Source organism: Bubalus bubalis, chromosome 1 (genome assembly GCF_019923935.1).
Source record: "Bubalus bubalis isolate 160015118507 breed Murrah chromosome 1, NDDB_SH_1, whole genome shotgun sequence".
Classification (NCBI taxonomy): domain Eukaryota; kingdom Metazoa; phylum Chordata; class Mammalia; order Artiodactyla; family Bovidae; genus Bubalus; species Bubalus bubalis.
Window position 1 is genome coordinate 64,507,612 of NC_059157.1, and position 20,133 is coordinate 64,527,744.

Here is a 20,133-nt window from a genome sequence, read left to right on the forward strand (position 1 = left end):
GCAATTAGAGCTGATGAGGCAATCGAACTGAAAGAGGGTTTTGTTTTTTTTTTCCCCTCTCTGTCAAGGGTACTGTTTCTACTTTCCTGGGAGCCTTTCATTTTCTAAATATATTCCACCACACCCCATCTAAGTGCAATCTCACATCAACTTCCCTCAGGCAGTTGCCACAAATGGTCCAGTGCCATCCAAGACGAGCTGAAGCACAATGGAGAAGTCAGAAAGGAAACAGCAGTCATCTGAAGGTGATGGTTTCTCTTGTACAGTTTACAAAAATATGTGACAATATAATTATATTGTCAGAGCCCCTCCCTGGAAGGAGCCTGTGCTAGTGAAGTGCTCTGAAGCTTAATCTTTACAATAATCTGCATCCTTTTCCTCACATGTGTAACAGGGATAATATTAAGCTTCTTGAAAGGATTGAGTGGGGAAGATTCACACAAACACTTTGAAATGAAAGGCTCCTGGGAAAGTAGATACATGTACCCTTGACATAGGAACTTGGAAGATTTGCCAGCAAACCTATCATCTCAGTGAATATAAAAATCAATCTCTTCTGGTTTATTTCCATCAGTGCTTTCTTTCTTTTCCTTTTATCCTAATTCTTACATAGAATTCTGGTATCTTTTTCTTCCGCTTGGCTTATATTTTGTTTATTTTCCCAGGTTTCATTTCCTGTGTTTTCTGTTCTTTTTTTTTTTTTCAAACTCCCTCACGCTCCTTCCCTCCCCCGCTCAACTCGCAACTCCTGTGTTTTGTGTCCACGGATATGACCACCAGGCTTCCCTGGTGGCTCAGCAGTAAAGAATCCGCCTGCAATTCTCCTGCCTGCAGGAGATGCGGGTTTGATCCCTGGGTTGGGAAGCCCCTGGAGGAGGGCATAGCAACCCAATCCAGTAGTCTTGCCTGGAGAATTCCATGAACAGAGGAGCCTGGTGGGCTACAGTCCATAGGGTCGCAAAGAGTCAGACACAACTGAGTGACTTAGCGCGCATGCATGCATAGCTGCTGGTAGCCACAGAACTGCTCCCATAGCTTTTCCTAAGCTGCTTACCATATCTTTAAAACCCACAGATGTGAGGACAGCCATCAATCCAGGAGAGACAGGCAAGCCATGTGATGCTTCACTCTCCAGATGGGGTTTCAGGGTGACCCTGTCTGATCACCAGGCTCAACTTATGAAATACAACCTCTGATGAAATTCATAGCAGGCAAACTCCCTGCTCGGCATGGGGCAACGGGTGATGGATGGGCCGGTGATGATGGATAGCTCCTCTCTCACCCTCAGTCCATGAATTCTGGTTCAGGAGACTACACTAGCAGGGGCTGGATTGTCCCAGAGATAACAGCACTCAGTCGGGAGCTGGGTTCTGGGCTTATTGCTTGCTTAGGGATAGCTGCTGCCCTCATTACTCAGTAAAGCAAATTACTGCTGACGCTATAATGTTTTAGTTCATTCCAGTGGTTTTTAAATTAAACAGACAGCTTGGCATATGGATCTAGACTCCAAGCACTATTAAAAAAAAAAAATCTCTTCTACAGTATGGACAAAACACAGAATTAAAGTAAAGGGGAAGATTTATATATAGAAGCTTAATAATCCTCCTTGTCATCTGTTCATTCTTTTGGGAAAATAATCTTAATACTGCATAGTTGATTTTTTTTTTTAAACTACATGACCCTTTTTTAGTATTAGGAAATGAATCTGAATATGAAAAAAAAATTGGGTGACTTTAATATGCCTGCTAACCTTGTCTCATTAATCCTTATGGTGCTTCTGAAAGATGTATGGAATGTATTTTTATCTCCATCTCATGGAATGTGGAACTAAGATATCCCAAAGCTCTTTAACATACTTAAGATCACACAGCAGCTCAGTAATAAAGTCAGAAATAAAAGCCAGCTTTTCTAACAAGAAGGGCTCTGACAATTAATCAGAAACACAGCAAGTCTGCTCTTTGATGACTAGAAATTTCATCTGAAACCAGATGATGAGGTGAGAAGAATGACATTGCCACAACTGGTAATTACATTGTTTCTTTGGCAGACTGTCAGTCCCCAGACTGGTAACATAACATGTAGACCCTGCTTAGATTTGGTACATCACAGCAAAGATAATGACTCCCAAAATTTTTTATAAAGAAAAACTTATTCTACTTCATTTATTTCATTTATAAAATTCAGGAGTCATTCCTATGGGAAACAGAATCCATAGACCCCAGTGGAAACAGAAGTTTCAATGAATAGCTCAAGATTTGGTAAGAAGACAGTCAAGTATCTGGCAAACTGGACTCTGTCACTTCCTAGAGCTTCTCTTTCCTTGTTCTGGAACTGACACTTGTTATTTAGTCACTCAGTTGAGTCCGACTCTTTGTGACCCCCATGGACTGTAGCCCGCCAGGCACCTCTGTCCATGGGTTTTCCCAGGCAAGAATACTGGATCGATTTGGTTGCGATTTCCTCCTTCAGGGGATCCCCCTGACCCATTGATCAAACCCATATCTTCTGCATTGCAACAGGATTCTTTACTGCTGAGCCACCAGGGAAGCCCTGGAACCAACACTGCAAAGTAGAAATAATTATACTACATGGAACAGATGTGACAAAAATCACCCTTTGTATCCCCTGTGCTTGGCCTGATGAGCAGGTATTTAATAGATAATTATTGACTATGAAGGGGGTGGAACATGTATTCAATAAATAATCAATGATACTTAAATGGGTTGCTATCACTCTGCCCAACACATTTCCACCTGCAGATGATACTGATGTGCCTGGAGTTCTTTCCACTGCCTAACACATTTCCAACCAAGAGAGCTTTTCCATCTAACTTGAACAAGAAGAATTTCCCATCTCTGTAAATACCAAAGTTTTACACTTGTGACTACCATCGCATCACTTTAATTGAACTGATAACTGCTAATTCAGTGGTTTTCCAACTGTATTGCGTATAATAATCACTTGGGAGCATGTTATATGTGGATTCTCAGGTCTCTAGCAATTTTGGTTCGGATGGGAGGGCAGAACTCAGCATTTAAACAAGAACCTCACAGGGTTTTGATACCGACATTCCAAGGACCACTCTTAGAGAGAGAAAAAAAAATGTCTATATATTGGCCTTATCCCAGAAATAAAGAAATGGAGATTCAGAAAAGATTCTTGCCCAAGGCAACTCATTCATTCCATCATTCAGTCATTTGACAAATACCTACTCTGAGTATAGATGATCAGACCCTCCTGATTTGTGCAAAACTGAAACCTGGTCTGGTCCCCAATCCACTACTACTTTAAATCTTGCAGCCAGATGTTATGGAAATTCCAAACAATACACAAGACTGGCTGGAGTGAACTCAGGAAACGCTTCATGAAATAGGCAGAATTTGGACAGAATTCTAGCCGTCAAAATACAGAGAAAGGAACTGGGCCAGCAAAGATATTAATAATAAATGGCAGCTGTCCAGCACCTCAGCTTGCCCTCAGAGGACCAGGCGAGAGAGGCAGAGAAAGTGCAAGGGTGATACAGCTCAGGAACCCCATTTGGCATATTTCAGGAGGCCTCAAAGCCTTACCTCGTGAATCTCTTGGGCAATTCTCACTGCTACACCCAAGTCTGTCGGGATTCCCATCGGAACAGGAGAAGGCCACCAGCAGTGGCCCCAGCCCTCCACACCCAGGTACGCTTGAGTCTCCAGTGTCAGCCTTCTTCTAAGCACCTCCCTTCCCTCAGGCTTTTCAGCAGAAACAACCTCGTCCTCACAAACAACTTATTGATGCAGAAAAACAGGGAATATGATAGAAAGGGCTGCATGCAAAAATCAAACAAGAAGTGTAAATATGACCTGGGATAATTCCTCAGGATCCAGGGACCTCAGAAGGAAGAAGAGAAATACTCATCAAGATGCAGAAGCATGAGCGATTTCTCTGGGCACTTTGGTTCTCAGCCTGGGCTGCATGTTAGAATCACTTATGGAACTTTTGAAAAAACACCGAGGCCTTGGTATCCCCATGACCACTGGAATCAGGAGTTCTAAGGTGGAGTCCAGACATCAGTACATCCTGAAATCTCACTGGGTGTTTCCAGTATGCACCCAAGAAGCTGTGAACCACTGATCCAATAAAGCAGAGCTTGAGAAAAACCAATACAGTGTAAGTATGTTGGAGCCAATGAGGTGAGATTCAGGTGGCTGTAAATAGAGTGATTCCAACCTGGGACTAAGAGGTCTGGAATAAAGGCATAAGTAATCCAAGGAGTATGGGCTTCCCAGGTGGCTCGGTGGTAAAGAACCCACCTGCCAATGCAGGAGACAGGTTCAATCCGTGGGTTGGGAAGATCCCCAGAGAAGGAAACAGCAACCCACTCTAGTATTCTTACCTGGGAAATCCCATGGACAGAATAGCCTGGTGGGCTACAGGCCATGCTGCTGCTGCTGCTGCTGCTGCTGCTAAGTCACTTCAGTCGTGTCCAACTCTGTGCGACCCCATAGACAGCAGCCCACAGGCTTCCCTGTCCCTGGGATTCTCCAGGCAAGAACACTGGAGTGGGTTGCCATTTCCTTCTCCAGTGCATGAAAGTGAAAAGTGAAAGTGAAGTCGCTCAGTCGTGTCCGACTCCTAGTGACCTACCAGGCTCCTCCATCCATGGGATTTTCCAGGCAAGAGTACTGGAGTGGGTTGCCATTGCCTTCTCTGGCCACAGGCCATGGCATCATAAAAAGTCAGACACAACTTAGTGACTAAACAACAACAAATCCAAGGAGTGCAGGTTATAAGTGAGAGGCAGTCAGTCTGAGAGCAACACTTAGATCTTGCCTGTGGAGGACCTGAGTGGTAAGCAATGTGTGCCAGGCTAGAGAAGATTGACTTTATAAACAGATCAATGAATCTATTAATATTACTATCTCCACTTGTCAAATAAGGCAACTGAATCATGCACAGGTAAAACTGCCCAAAGCTCTTATTACAGCAATTGTTCAAAAATAAATGATTACCAAATCAAACTGATTTTGATACAGGCTGTAGAATATATTTGGTTGAATTATAAGACATCACCATTTTTGTAGGTTATAAATAGTTGAATACAGGAAATTTCACATGGCTTAGCCTAATACATTCCCATCCAATCTTGTCTCTAGGTTCTTATTCACGTATTTATTTAGAAAATCTAATTGTATCTTGGCCTGAAAGTCCTCTATGCGTGAATGCTCAGTCACTCAGTCGTGTCCAACTCTTTGAGACCCCATGGACTATAGCCCACCAGGCTCCTCTGTCCATGAAATTTCCTAGGCAAGAATACTGGAGTGGGTTGTCATGCCCTTTTCCAGGGGATCTTCCTGATCCAGGGATTGAACCCCAGTCTTTTGCATCTCCTGCACTGCAGGCAGATTCTTTACCATTGTACCACCTTGGAAAACCAAGAGTCCTCCAAAGCCTTCTGAATACTAATTTCATCATACCAGAATTGTCTATATTCATATATCAACTTGTCTTTCTATTTGTCTCATATCAGCAATTGGTTCTATGTGATAAAGACTATAAACCAAGAGAAGAAGAGTAAATAAATGACTTTCCCTGATAACAAAATCAGGCTAATAAACTTTTTATAGGGCTATCAACCTCTGCAGAAGAAGTGAGGTTGACCAGACAGCTTCCAGCTTTCCGTCAGAACAAGGGCAAAACTTTCAGCCAAGGAACAGAAATGAAGTCTGGTAACTTAATCTCTAATAAAATCATTAATAAAATCAAAGAAGAAGAGGAACTTTTCTCCCTTTAGAATGTTCTGGGTATCAGGATATCCTAGAAGAAACTTTCCTGTCTCTAACATCTAAGTAAGGCTAGACTAAGGAAAGTTTAATATGATTGTCATTGAACTAATCTTATATGCCATCACAGGGTCCCATTTTTTTATTTGGTCTCACTCAAAGATTACTTTGAGTAGGCTCCATGAGGCCAACACCCCCTCTGTATATTTTTATTTGACCCCTGACTTTTTAATTTTTATTTTTAATTAGATGATAATTACTTTACAATATTGTGATGGTTTCTGCCATACATCAGCATGAATCGACCACAGGTATGACCACCTCTGTCTTACTCAGCTCTTGATCACAAGTGCCTGGCGCAGAACGTGATGTGATGTTAAATTGGATACATATTTTGGAAAGAATATGTTTAAAAAAGGGACTGGGCTTCCCAGGCCGCTCAGCGATGAAGAACCTACCTGCCAATGCAGGAGACACGGGTTTGATCCCTGCGTCAGGAAGATCCCCTAGAGAAGTAAATGACAAACCAATTCAGTATTCTTGCCCGAAAAATCCCATGGACAGAGGAGCCTGGCGGACTACACTCCACAGAGTCACAAAAGAGACACAACTTAACAACTAAACAACAGCAATAAATGTTTATAAAGGCAGGAGTTGTTCTCTTAATAGTCACAATACAAACAATGCTGGTTTTCTAATCCCAACTTGCCAGTAACTGGCTGTGTGATATTGGACAAGTCATTTAAACTCTTTGGGCCTCCCTTTTCCTTTTGAGTAAAAGAGGGAATTGGGATGGAACCCGTCTTCCCCTCTGTAATTCCAGTGCACAGAAGAGAGTGTTGGGGCTAGTCTTGTGCACAGCATGGTAATTTCTGCACTGCACTCTTTCCTTGGTCTGTTCATCAGTCCTCTCTACACTTACCCAAGAGCACAGCAGAGAAGGGCAGGGAGTGCAAAATTATGAACCAACTTACAAAGAATTCTCAGGAGGCTTCTCGGGGTATCTGAGTTTGCCTGACCACAGGAAACTACAACAGCAAAGCTCACAGGGACAAAGCCTTGGTATGCAGAAGTTATTCTTTGTGCATTGTTGATTCAATTTAGGAGTAATTTCTCAATCATATTTCCATCCATGAGGTCTACATTTTTGTTGCAGTTCAGTGAAGATTCTATTCCTTCTCTTTTTAAAAACAATTGAAAAATTTCCATGAAAAGCCAGTTTCTCCCCAGTGGAAGGAGACCAGATAATATCATTGTCTTAGCAAGGTCAGACTTTGAAAGCTCTCTGTCCTTAAGAGGAGATACATTCCTGCAAGAGGTAAATGGCACACGTTCCAGGGTCCCACGCCATTCTGAAGGAGGGAAGGTGACCCCAAATACCACTACTTTTAATCCTCAATTTCCCAACCTCTTCAAATTCCTTTTTACAAGGTTATAGATTGGATCAAAAGGACTACACTCTAAGTCTAAGAGAAAGGGGAAAAGGGGAAGACAACACAGAGAAAAAAAGATCTGGGAGTCTCCATATCAACTCACCTCAGAAAAAAGGGCCCTGAACTCCAGATACACATTCCTATACATGTCTGTTCTTCCCTGGTGGCTCAGTAGGTAAAGAATCTGCCAGCAATACAGGAGACCCCAGTTCGATCCCTGGGTGGGAAATATCTCCTGGGGAAGGAATGGCAACCCACTCCAGTATTCTTGCTTGGAGAATGCCATGGACAGAGGAGCCTGGCAGGTTACAGTCCATGGGGTCGAAAAGAGTCAGACATGACTCAGTGACTACACAACAACAAGGATTTTGTGCATCAGATCAGGAAATCAGGCGGAACTCAGATGGGTAATTCTTCTGCTCTCTGTGGCTTTGGCTGAGGTTGCTCAGGATCTATGCCTGGTGGATGGGTTGAATGGAGGGTCCAATGTGTCTTCATGCATGTTTCTGGCACCCAGGCAGGGATGGCCTGGCGGGCTGGGCTCAGCTGGGGCCACTGGCCAGAGCACCTCTGCTGGCCTCTGCAGCACAGTGGTCTCAAGTAGTTGGACTTACATGGCTTAGTGCTCTTGGAGGAAGTTTTATAAAAAACCCACGAGATGGAACCTGCCAGGTTCTTAAGGGCTGGCTAGGCAACCGGTACAATATCATCTCTGCCATTTTCTCCTGGTCATTGCAATCACTGACATACACATTTTCAAGGTAAAGAGATATAGACAACCCACACCCACCCCTGCCCCACCTGCCCACCAATCTCTTCTTGGAAGAAGAGTCAAAAAACTCAGAGTCATGTTTAACATGCCATATCTGGCCAGGTCCCCCCAAGGTAACACTTCCTGAAGCATCCATATCTGCAGTTGTATGAGTCAACATAGGCTGCTGAGACCTAGAAAATAGTATAGGACAACTGCCAGAAAAAGAGGGAACGCTGAAAAAGAGGAAACACTGAAACCAATGCCAGGATTGAGATGTGTCAATGTGAAGAGAAAGAGGCTGCAGTGTGATCACTCCTCATTGGCTTATGACACTCATGCTGGAGATAGGAGCCCCTCTGAGGAGAGAGGACAAGCAGAGCTGAGCATAGGTGATTCAGACAGGTAAGTGGACAGCAGAGGATGAGCTGGCTGGATGGCATCACCGACTCGATGGACATGAGTTTGAGCAAGCTCCAGGAGTTGGGGATGGACAGGGAAGCCTGGCGTGCTGCATTCCAGGGGGTTGCAAAGAGTCAGACACGTCTGAGCAACTGAACTGAACTGAACTGAAGTGTGATACTATGAAATGCCAATTATATTGTCCTCTGATCCCACTGGTGAGGAAACTGGGGTCACAATTCTTTTCAGGAAATGAGAGCTCTGAAAAATGGGAAGACTGTATAAAATAGGAGTTAATAATCTTCAATCTTTGTTGTTGTTTTTTCTTTTAATAATGAGAACTTTCCTACTTGGGAATTTTAGCATGCTCTTGGGAAATTTTAACAACTTTTACATACTTTTTCCCTTCTGTGTGTAGGAGATGTATGTAAGCCCCAGCCACCGCCCCCGCCTCCAACTCACCCACCAAACTGCCCCTTAAGACCAGGTACTCATTCCCTATCCGCTGGGAGTGTTGGTGGCTGATCCAAGGTTCTCAGCTTAGTTCCTCCCTAGGAAACACTCTGTTCTGAAAAGAGCCACCATGTTCAATGGGCAGCCCCCATCTAACCACTGGTCCTTCTCATGAGCTGGCTGATACCTTCTTGATGGCTACATTACAGTTCAACCCTTCCTTCTGCAATCTTACCTCCTCTCCTCCATAAGAAATGAACTGAAGCACACTCCCCAGTTCAACTCGGGGCATGGCTCAAATGGTGAAGAATCTGCCTGCAATGCAGGAGACCTAGGTTTGATCCCTCGGTGGGGAAGATCCCCTGGAGAAGGGAACAGCTACCCACTCCTGTATTCCTGCCTGGAGAATTCCACGTATAGAGGAGCCTGGCGACCTACAGTCCATGGGGTCGTAAAGAGTCAGACACAACTGAATGATTTTCACACTCCCCAGTAGGTTTCCACACACAAAGCTCCATCTCAGAACTTATTCCCTGGGAAACTCAACCATAAATAGATTGCAATCGGGGCAGCAACAACGATGAAAGGAGGCTTTGTGTAATTTGGAAGCCCTGGATGTGGCCAGGTGAGACAATCAACCATGCAGGGCACCTTCCAGTTACACTGCCCCCATCAAGAAAGCCTCAGAATGGCAACCACATAAGCAAAGAAAAGAGCTCTGAATGCTTCCTGGGGGTGAACCTTGTCCTCTAACCCACTCAGCTGCATGCTGGCAAGCCGGCTCTCTGGAAGGAAAACAACCCTGATTTCTAGCCTTTCCTGATGTCCATGTGTAAGTACTCCAACCCTGGGTGATTTCAAACCATGGACTGTTTAACAACTGGGCTCATCAAATTCCTAAATGTTTCACAATCAGCTCGAGGGGACCAGTAAGGGGCAACTCCAGCACATCACTGCATGTGAACAGACTGTCCTGTTCAAACCTGCTTGGACCAGCCATGAGCACCAAACTCACAGCAAATCCATTATGGGTCTGTCAGTGGCCTAGGCTCGTGGTGGCATGAGAATCAGAAAAAGATCAGAGTGATTTAAGCAAAGTAGTCAGTTGCTCTCTGGGTGAATCTGAATGCAAAGGATATAGAGAATATGAGCAGCGGATGCCAGGGAGTAAAGCTAAGAAGGCAGCTATAGGGGCACCACAGGGGCCAGGAAGTGGTGCTAATTATGAGCAAGCCTTTGATAGTGAGAGATAACCGATCAAAGCCAAGCACAGAAACTGAAAGACACTCCAGGCGATGCATGATGCAAAGACAGGAAGAGAAGCTGAGCTGAGTTGCTTCAGTGTCAGACTCTCCTGTGAGCCCAGGGACTGTAGCCCGCCAGGCTCCTCTGTCTATGGGATTTCCCAGGCAAGAATACCAGAGTGGGTTGCCATGCCCTCCTCAAAGGAATCTTTCTAGTCCGGGGATCGAATCTGTGTCTCTTAAGTCTTCTGCAGTGGTAGGCAGGTTCTTTACCACTAGCGCCACATGGGAAGCACATACGTCTATACAGTCAGCCCTGATAGTTGAAGTTATCAGAGAAAATCGCTGTTGCCTGCAAAAACAGTAGTTTATTAATGCCAGGTCACCATCTGAGCTGAACAGCCACAAGGCATAAACAAATTGAGACTGTGTGCAAAGGTTATTGATATCATTGGAAGCAACCCAAAATAAAGACAGCGGAATCCCTGTGACAACAAGGGAAAGACAAAGACAAAGCCATTTTCTTCTGAGGGTCTAAATATCCATCTAGGCGGCATGATTAAGTCACTCCTTTGCCTGCTAGTGAAGGGAAAGACTGTGAGCAACTTGAGTACCATTCCTTATTATTCAACAACTATATAATGAGAGTCTATTCTCAGAGCCACACACTGAGTGGGACTCTGGAGATGCAACGATAACAGAAACAGATGTATTCTCCACCACAGAGCTGGTACTCTAGTGGAGGAGATAAATATTTGATCAAAAGATGTCATAGAAAACATAAAACCCAACTGTGCCAAGTAGAAAGAAGCAGAGACATGGGGTTCCATGAGATTCACAGTGGGGTTGAGGTGATTTTACTTAGTAGATCAAAGGAGAGGTCCCTAAGAAGGGATCTGAACATGTGTTCAAGTGAGAGAGGAGGAAAGAGTATTGAAAACCAGGAACAACATGTACAAAAGCAGGTGCAAAAGGAACACGGCAACCAACACGCCTTTGGATTCAAAGCAGGGTCTTGACCAGCATCACCTGGGAGCTGGTTAGAAAGGCAGAATCTCAAATTTCACCCCAGTTCTACTTAACTAGAACCTGATTTTAACAAGATCTCCAAACAATGTATACACATTTTAAAATCTGAGAGGCTGAAAGAAGACCAGTGTGGCTAGACCTAAGGAAAGGGGAGACGGGGTATATTGTGAGCCCAGGCTGGACAGGCAGCAAGAGTCCAATGCTCAGAGTTTCATCAGCCCCGTTTAGAACTTTGGCTTTATTCTGAAAGTACTGGCAAGTCATGAAGTGTTTTAAGTATGCACATGATGTGGGGAGGGGCAGGAGGGACTCTAGCAGCAATATAGAAACTTTATTAGACAGGAGTGGAATTAAATGTGATTTACAACTGGAAGGTGACTACTATGATCCAAGTTGGAGAATGTGGAAGTTTGAGCTCCAGAAATGGAAGTAGAGTTGGGAAGAAGGGAATGGATCTGGAAAAATAGCAAGAAATAAAGTCAAGACATGATGATGGTTCAGATTTGGGAAGGAAGGTGGTGATAAACTATAGGATGCTTTCGGACTCACATAAATGATTTTAATCATCTTTGTTGATTTTTACTGTCCTATTCACAGCACTAGGCTTCCCTGGTGGCTCAGTGGTAAAGAATTCACCTGCCAATGCAGGAGATGTGGGTTTGATCCCTAATCTGAGAAGATCCCCTGGAGAAGGAAATGGCCACCCACTCCAGTATTCTTGCCTGGAAAACCCCCACGAAGAGGGGAGCCTGGCAGGCTACAGTCCATGCAGTTGCAGAGCTGACTTAGTGACTGAACAACAATTCACATCACCAACAGCTATGCCTAATAATTGTTGCAGGTGCCTAGTATTTACTAAACAAAGGAATGACTGAAGTGAATGGAAAGTTTGAGGTATAGTTTTAGGGAGAAGAACATGAGTTTGGCTTTCGAATTGTTGTTGAGGTCTGTTGTGGGTTGGCTTGTGTCCCTGCCAAAAGATATGTTGAAATCCTAACTTTGGGGCCTGTGAATGTTACCATACTTGAAAACAGTCTTTGCGGATGTAATGATGAGGTCATATTGGATTAGGGAGGGCCCTAAATTTAATGATTGGCGTCCATGGCAGGAGAGGGAGACACACAGATACACATGGGGGATTAGTCATATGAAGATGGAGGTAGAAGATTGAACTGATGTGTCTGCAAGCTGTGAAAGCTGACGGCCAGCAACCACTAGAACTCAGAAGAGAGGGGCTTGGAACAGATTCTCCCTCCAAGCTTCAAGAAGGAATCAACCTACTGAGAGCTTGACTTCAGGTTTCTAGCCTTCAGATCCACGAGGGAATACATGTCTGTTGCCTTAAGCCATGCAGTTTGTGACATTTTGTTATGGCAGCCCTAAGAAACTAACACAGGAGTGCTTTTCTAAATCCAAGAAGAAATCTTCATTTGGTTTGAAATTTGGATCTGAAACTGAGCAATTACCCTAATGAAGGCTCTTAGCTAGAGCGTGCAATTATTAAGATAAACACCTCTGATAATTCCCTTTTTAACTATCGTGGCCTAGGAAATATCAATACTCAACTTTGTTGAAAAGTACAGTCTATGAGGGACTTCCCTGGTGACTCAGATGGTAATGAATCTGCCTGCAATGCAGGGGACGTGGGCTCATACCCTAGGCTGGGAAGACCTCCTGGAGGAGGGCATGGCAACCCACTCCAGTATTCTTGCTTGGAGAAACCCCAGCAGGCAACAGTCCATGGGGTCACAAAGAGTCAGACCTCACTGAGCAAATAACACACACACACACACACACACACAGAGTCTGTGAGATGCTAAGTAACCTTTTGGAAATCGGAGAGTTGAAAAAAGATATAAAAGAAAAGGAAATGTTACAAAGAAAACAAGAGATGGTAGAGAGCATTGAGAAAGTTGTTTTATGCGAGTGCTCTGACTTCTGCTTCAAGGGACAGAAGATTTTCTTGGGTTTGAGTTTTGTGTGTTATCTAACTACGTGGTTGCCCAGCAGTCTCCTGGAGATTTTCTCTAGTTCAGTTATCACTTTTTAAGATGGGTTAGAGGAGATAACCTTTCTGGGCCTTTCCTATGATGTGAACACCATTATCAATTCCCTGTAAGATTCTAAAGGTCGTTCTCATTTATCACAGGCCAGTCTACGTCCCAGGTTTCAGAGATCAACTGTTGCAACAGGCTGATCCTCGATGCTGTGCTCTGTCTAACACTGCCTCCAGGGTAACTAGGCCTTGAGCCCAGAGAAGACTAACTGGCTGAGGACTTGGACTGCTCAGAAATGAAGATCTCATTGTTCAGTCTCCCTAGGTTTCTCTGGGTTTCTGTACATGATGGGTAGCCACTTTCTCCTCCAGTTCTGACCAAGAGCAGTTATCCTATTCTGGCCTTAAAGAGTGCTTGGCTTGAGCAGGATTATGAATTAATATGAGCCACTAAAGAGCAAGGAACAACAAAGATGGTTCACATCCAGATGGTTTTAAATGATTTGTGGTTTAAGAGCTCACATCTAGTTTGGTTGTCCAGGACTGGAAACTGTATCTTCATAGATAAAATGTATAGGTGGTGCTAAGGGCTTTAAGAGCATCCACCTAACGTGGCCAAACTCACTGAATGCAGCTATACCTGACAAGTAATTATCATATGAAACTCTATCTAGAGCCCCCTGTTGGAATTCCTGGAACATACAGATCTGATGGCCAAATTAAAGAGGCCTCTCCTTTCTCCCTCTGGCCCTATTTCTACCTACCTGCTGAGCAAGCAGAAGTAACATTTCCACAGATCTAAGCCAAATCAAACAGAAATCCTCAGAGCAATACATGGGGATGGACTTGTATGGTAGACAGCTCCAGGTGGTCAGGAGAAATGGTCAAGGACACTCTGGATAGACCTCTCTCTCCTGCTAAATTTTTACCTCTCTCCTGGGCTTCTCTCAACATCAACAGATTAAGTAAATTTCTGTGCCACATGGATCCTCTGTGCAGGCCCAGGCATGAACCAAAACCTTATTTTTCCTTTCCCCTGGGTAGGGCAAAGGAAGATGAATATTTCTAAAAAGAACTTGAACAACAACAACAAAAAGTAAAATAAATGAAGGTGCAGGGCTTCCCTGATGACTCACTGATAAGGAATCTGCCTGCCAATGCAGGAGACACGGGTTCAATCCCTGGTCCAGGAAGATCCCACATGGTAAGGAGCAACTAAGCCCATGCACCACAATACTGAGCCTGTGTTCTAGAGACTGGAGCCACAACCACTGAACCCACATGCCGCAGTTACTGAAGCCTGTGCACCCTGGAGCTTGTGCTCTGCAACAAGAGAAGCCACCGCAATGAGAAGCCCACACAGCCACAGCTAGAGAGAAGCCCCTATTCCTCACTACTAGAGAAAAGTCCATGCAGCAGCAAGCACCCAGCACAGCCAAAATTAAATAAATAAATAATTTTAAAAAAGAAAGTGCAGAAAGCAAGAGTGAATGTTCAAATTACATGTCATTGCCCAAGTAGCCCAAGGATCGGGGCGCAGGCTGATACGAATTCCTAGGAAGCAGCTGTGGCTCACTGCTCGCCTGGCTGCCATACGGCTCAGGTGGTGTCCTTTTCTGCTCTCTCCCTACCCCAGTGCCTGCCCCTGGACTCTGCTAGCCATGGGTTGTCTCCTGTAGACTCACTAATGCAAGACTTGCAAGCGGATGGGAGTGGGGAGAAGAGAGTCTTTAATAATTTGATGTCTTCTCTGATAAGAAGTATTAAGTGTCACCAAGCCAATTAAGGGAGTAAGTGAGACTTTGGGGAGTTGGAAGCCATCCTGGCAACTGGGCGACACTTGGACCTTCCTTCTTGTCCTCTTCATAGGGTTGGGTTGCTGCAGTCAGTCTTCTCCTTGTCTCTTTAGATCTGGAGTGGGAGGTAAAACGGAGGGAAAACCTCAAACAGACTCACCCCAGGTGGTGAAAGTATGGGTCCCTGTCTTCCAGGTAATGTAGATCCTTTTTTGGGAGAAGATGAAGTGGCCAGATTCTTTAGCCAGGAACAGTGGTTCTGTCTTTGAAATTTTTGTCTGGTGGCATTTCCTCAGCTCAATCGATCTGCACCGGGGAATAAATGTGAAGCTGTGAGAACTGAGGGTACGAAGATAACAAAAGTGTAGAAAGACAAATAGTTTTAGTTACTCCCCACCTACCTCCTGTACACAGTGTCCATGATGATTTAAGAGAAAAATAGCAGCAGAAGGGAGAGGGGGAGAAATAAAGCAGATAGAGGGGTGAGAAAAGAAGGAAGAGGAGGAAGAACAGAGGAAAGGGGAGAAGAAAGGATAAGAGAAGAAAGAGAGACAGAAGGGAGGGAGGGAGGGCTTCCCAGGTGGCTCAGTGGTAAAGAATCTGCCTGCTGATGCAGGAGACACGGGTTTGATCCCTGGTCTGGGAAGATCCCACATGCTGCAGAGCAACTAAGCCCATGTGCTACAACTACTGTGCTTTAGAGCCAGCGAGCTGCAACCACTGAGCCCACCTGCCCTAGAGCGTGTGCTCCACAACAAGAGAAGCCACCACAATGAGAAGCCACACACCACAGCTAGGATAGCCCCCGCTTGCAGCAACTAGAGAAAGCCCTCACATATCAATGAAGACCTAGCAAAGACATAAATAAAAATTATTTAAAAAAGAAGAAGGGAGGGAGGTAAGAGAGGATGAGGTGGTTGAAGAGAAACATATTGAGACTTTATAATTCTAATTATAAAAGATTCTGAACCCCTACCAGGCTTTCCCAGACCTTGCATCTCCTGCTCTGCAGGAGAGGTCTCTAATGATCATCTCCCAATGTAGCTTTCACCTGACCCAATCCCATTGGCAGAGAAAAGAAATTACTTATCCACAGACTCTCTTCTGATGTGTCTCAGAATTAACTCAGTCTCCTAGGCCAGGGCCTGGTGACCAAGTAAGAGGAGTTGTACTCCATAGCTGCCTGCTGGCTAAGATTCTTTTGCTACTAAACAAACCCTGGATTGGGTATCATTTGTTTTCTACCAAATGTGGTTTTGTCTGACGCTCCTTGTTTCTGATAGATTGTTTTCCTAATACTCTAGCTCCTTCTTCTAAACCTGCCATTACCAACTCCAAAACAGAGAAACAGAGTCTATCTTTCCCCTACCCATAAGATGCTAATGTTAACTGTCTTACTGTCTTGGTTCTCAAAAATATAAACAGAATCCTCAACAAAATTGTGTTGGGTTGGCCAAAAAGTTCATTTGGAATTTTCCATAATATCTTATGAACTTTTGGGACAACCCAATAATAAACCAAATTCAACAATATATTAAAAGATTAAACACTATGACCAAGTGAGCTTTATGCCTGGGCTGCAAGGATGGTTCAACTTTGAAAATCAACAGATCTACTCTATAGCACAAGTATCAATTCTACTTGATACTCTGTAATGACCTATATGGGAAAAGAATCTTTAAAAAACTGAATATATATATATATATATATATATATATATATATATATATATATATATATGAGCTTCCCTGGTGGCTCAGATAGTAAAGAGCCTGCCTGTAATGTAGGAGACCTGGATTTGATCCCTGGGTCAGGAAGATCTCCTGGAGAAGGAAATGGCAACCTTCTCTAGTATTCTTGCCTGGAGAATTCCAAGGACAGAAAAGCCTGGAGAGCCCTAGTCCATGGGGTTGCAAAGAATCAGACATGACTGAGGGACTAACACTTCACTTCATATATATATATATATATATATATATATATATATATACACACACACACACACATATATATATATATATATCTGATTCACTTTGCTATATACCTGAAACTAACAAACTAACATAACATTGTAAATAAACTATATTCCAATAAAATGTTTTTTAAAAAAGAAAATCATTGAATACATTAACAGAATAGAGAAGAAAAAAAATCACACAATCATCTCAATTGATTCAGAAAAGGCATTTGACAAAATTCAACATCCTTTCACAATAAAAAAAAAAAAACACTCAACAAGTGAGGAATGGGAGGAAATTACCTCAAAATAATACAGGCCATATATGAAATACCCACATCTAACATCATACTCAATAGTGAAAAACTGGAAGATTTCCCTCTAAAACAAGGAACAAGGCAAGGATTCTCACTCTCACAACTTTTATTTAACACTGCACCGGAAGTCCTAGCCACAGCAATTAGGCAAAAGGAAAGAAGTAAAAGTCATCTCATTTGAAAAGGAAGAAGTAAAATCATCTGTTTGCAAATGACATGTTCTTATACATAGAAAGTCCTAAAGATTCTACAAAGAAAAACCTGTTAAAACTAATAAATGAATTCAGCAAAGTTGTAGGATACAAAATCAACACACAAAAATCGGTTGTGTTTTAATATATTAACAATGAACAATCTATAAAGGAATTTTTTAAAAATCAAATTTACAATAGCATCAAAACAATTAAATATTTTGGAATAAACTTAACCAAGGAAGTGAAAGACGTGTACACTTTAGACTATAAAACATTGCTGAAAGAAATAAAGAAGATACAAATGAGTGGAAATGCATTCCATGTTCATTGATTGGAAGACTTAATATTTTTTAAATGTCCATACTATCCAAAGTGATCTATAATTTAATGGAACCCCTATCAAAATCCCAATGGCATCTTTTATATAAATAGAAAAAAAATGCAAAATTTATTTGGAACCTCAAATGACTCCAAACAGCTAAACAATCCTGAGAAAGAGCAAATCCTGAGGCCCCAGCATTTCCTGATTTCAAAACATATTACAAGTCAAAACAGTGTGGTGTGTGCACACATGCTCAGTCACTTCAGCTGTGTTCAGCTCTGTGCAACCCTATGGACTCTAGCCCACCAGGCTCCTCTAGCCATGGGATTCTCCAGGCAAGTAAACTGGAGTGGGTTGCCATGCTCTCCTTCAGGGGATCTTCCCGACCTAGGGATCGAATCCGTGTCTCTTATATCTCTTGCATTGGCAGGTGGGTTCTTTAGCACTAGCACTAACTGGGAAGCCCAAGCAGTAAGGTACTGACATTAAAATAAATGTATTCACCAACGAACAGAATACAGAACCCAGAAATAAGTCCTCATGTGTAAGGTCAAATCATCTTCAACAAGGGCCCCGAATCTACACAGCAGAGAAAGGATAGTCATGGTATTGAAAATACTGGATATCTATCTGCAAAAGAATGAATTTGGATCTTTACCTTAAACATAGACAAAAATAAACTCTAAATGGATTAAGGACCTAAACATAAGACTTGAAATTTTAAAATTACTAAAAAAAAAAACATAGAGAAAATTTTCATGATATCGGATTGGGCAATTATTTCTTGAATATGACAGCAAAAGCATAGGCAGCAAAATCAAAAATATACAAATGGAAGTACATCAAACTTAAAAACTTCTGCACAGCAAAGGAAACAATCAACAGAGTGAAAAGGCAATCTACAGATGGGAGGAAATATTTGCAAACCATATATTTGACAACCACAATATATAAAAAGGTACTCTAACAAAACAACAACAAAATAAACAACCTGATTTTTTAAATGAGCAGAGAACTTGAATAGGTATTTCTCAAAGGAGCTAAATTGCCAAAAGCATATGAAAAAATACTCAAGGTCACTGATTGGCATATAAATAATCATAGAAATGCAAGTCACAATGAGATATCACCTCATATCTACCCACTTAAAAAAAATAGAGAAAGAAAGAAAAGAACAAGCAAGGATGTGGAGAAATTGGAACCTCTGAACATGGGGTTGGTGGAAATGTAAAACAGTGTAAATACTGTGGAAAACAGTATGGAGTTTCCTTAAAAAATTAAAAATAGAATTACCATATGATCCAGCAATCCCACCTCTTGTTATATACCCAACAGGATCACAAAGAGGTATTTGCAAACCCATGTTCCTTGCAGCATTAAACACAATGGCCACAAAGTAGAAGCAACCTAAATGTCCACAAACAAATGAAAGGATAAAGAAAAAATATGTATATATACACACATACAATGGCATGCTAGTCTTAAAAAAGAAGGAAATCTTGTGATACACAGCATGGATGAAACCTGAGGACACTATGTAAGTGAAATAAGTTAATCACAAAAAAAAGACAATACTGCATGATTTCATTTATGTGAGATACCTCATATAGTCAAACTTGAAACAGAAAATAGAATGCGGTCACCAGGAGCTGAGCGAAGAGGGAAATGAATACTTGTTCAATAGGTAGAGTTTTAGTTTTGCAAGATGAAATAGTTCCAGAGATCTATTGTACAATAATATGCACATAGTTAATTACTACAGTATTATACACTAAAAAATGGCTAAGATAGTGATTTTACCTTATGTTCTTCACCACAATTTAAAAAAATGGGAAACAACCCAAGTGTCCAGTAATGAATGGATAAACAAATTGTGATATATATATATATACACAAGGGATTCAACCATAAAATAAATGGAGTATAGGCTACCACTTGGGTGAAACTTGAAAACATTATGATAAGTGAAAGAAGCTGGATAAAAAAAGTAACATATTGTATGATTCTATTTATAGAATATATGCAGAATAGGTTAATTCATAGAGACAGAAAGCAAATGAGTGGTTGCTAAGGGATAGGAGAAAGGGGAGAATGGAAAATAACTTCTTAGTGGATAAGTGGGTTTTTTGAGGATGTAGAAAATATTTTAGAACTAGTATAGGTTGTGGCTGCACAATACTGTGAATATACTAAATGTCATTTAATTATTTGCTATAAAACAGTGAATTTTATGTTATGTAAATTTCACTTCAAAAAATTAAAGCATTAAATATTATGTTTAACATGAAATATACATATATTTTGGGCTTCCCAGGTGGCACTAGTGGTAAAGAACCCACTTGCCAATGCAGGAGGTGTAAGAGACGTAGGTTTGATCCTCTGGAGGAGAAAATGGCAACCCACTCCAGTATTCTTGCCTGGAGAATCCCGTGGACAGAGGAGCCTGGTAGGGTACAGTCCATAGGGTCATACAGAGACAG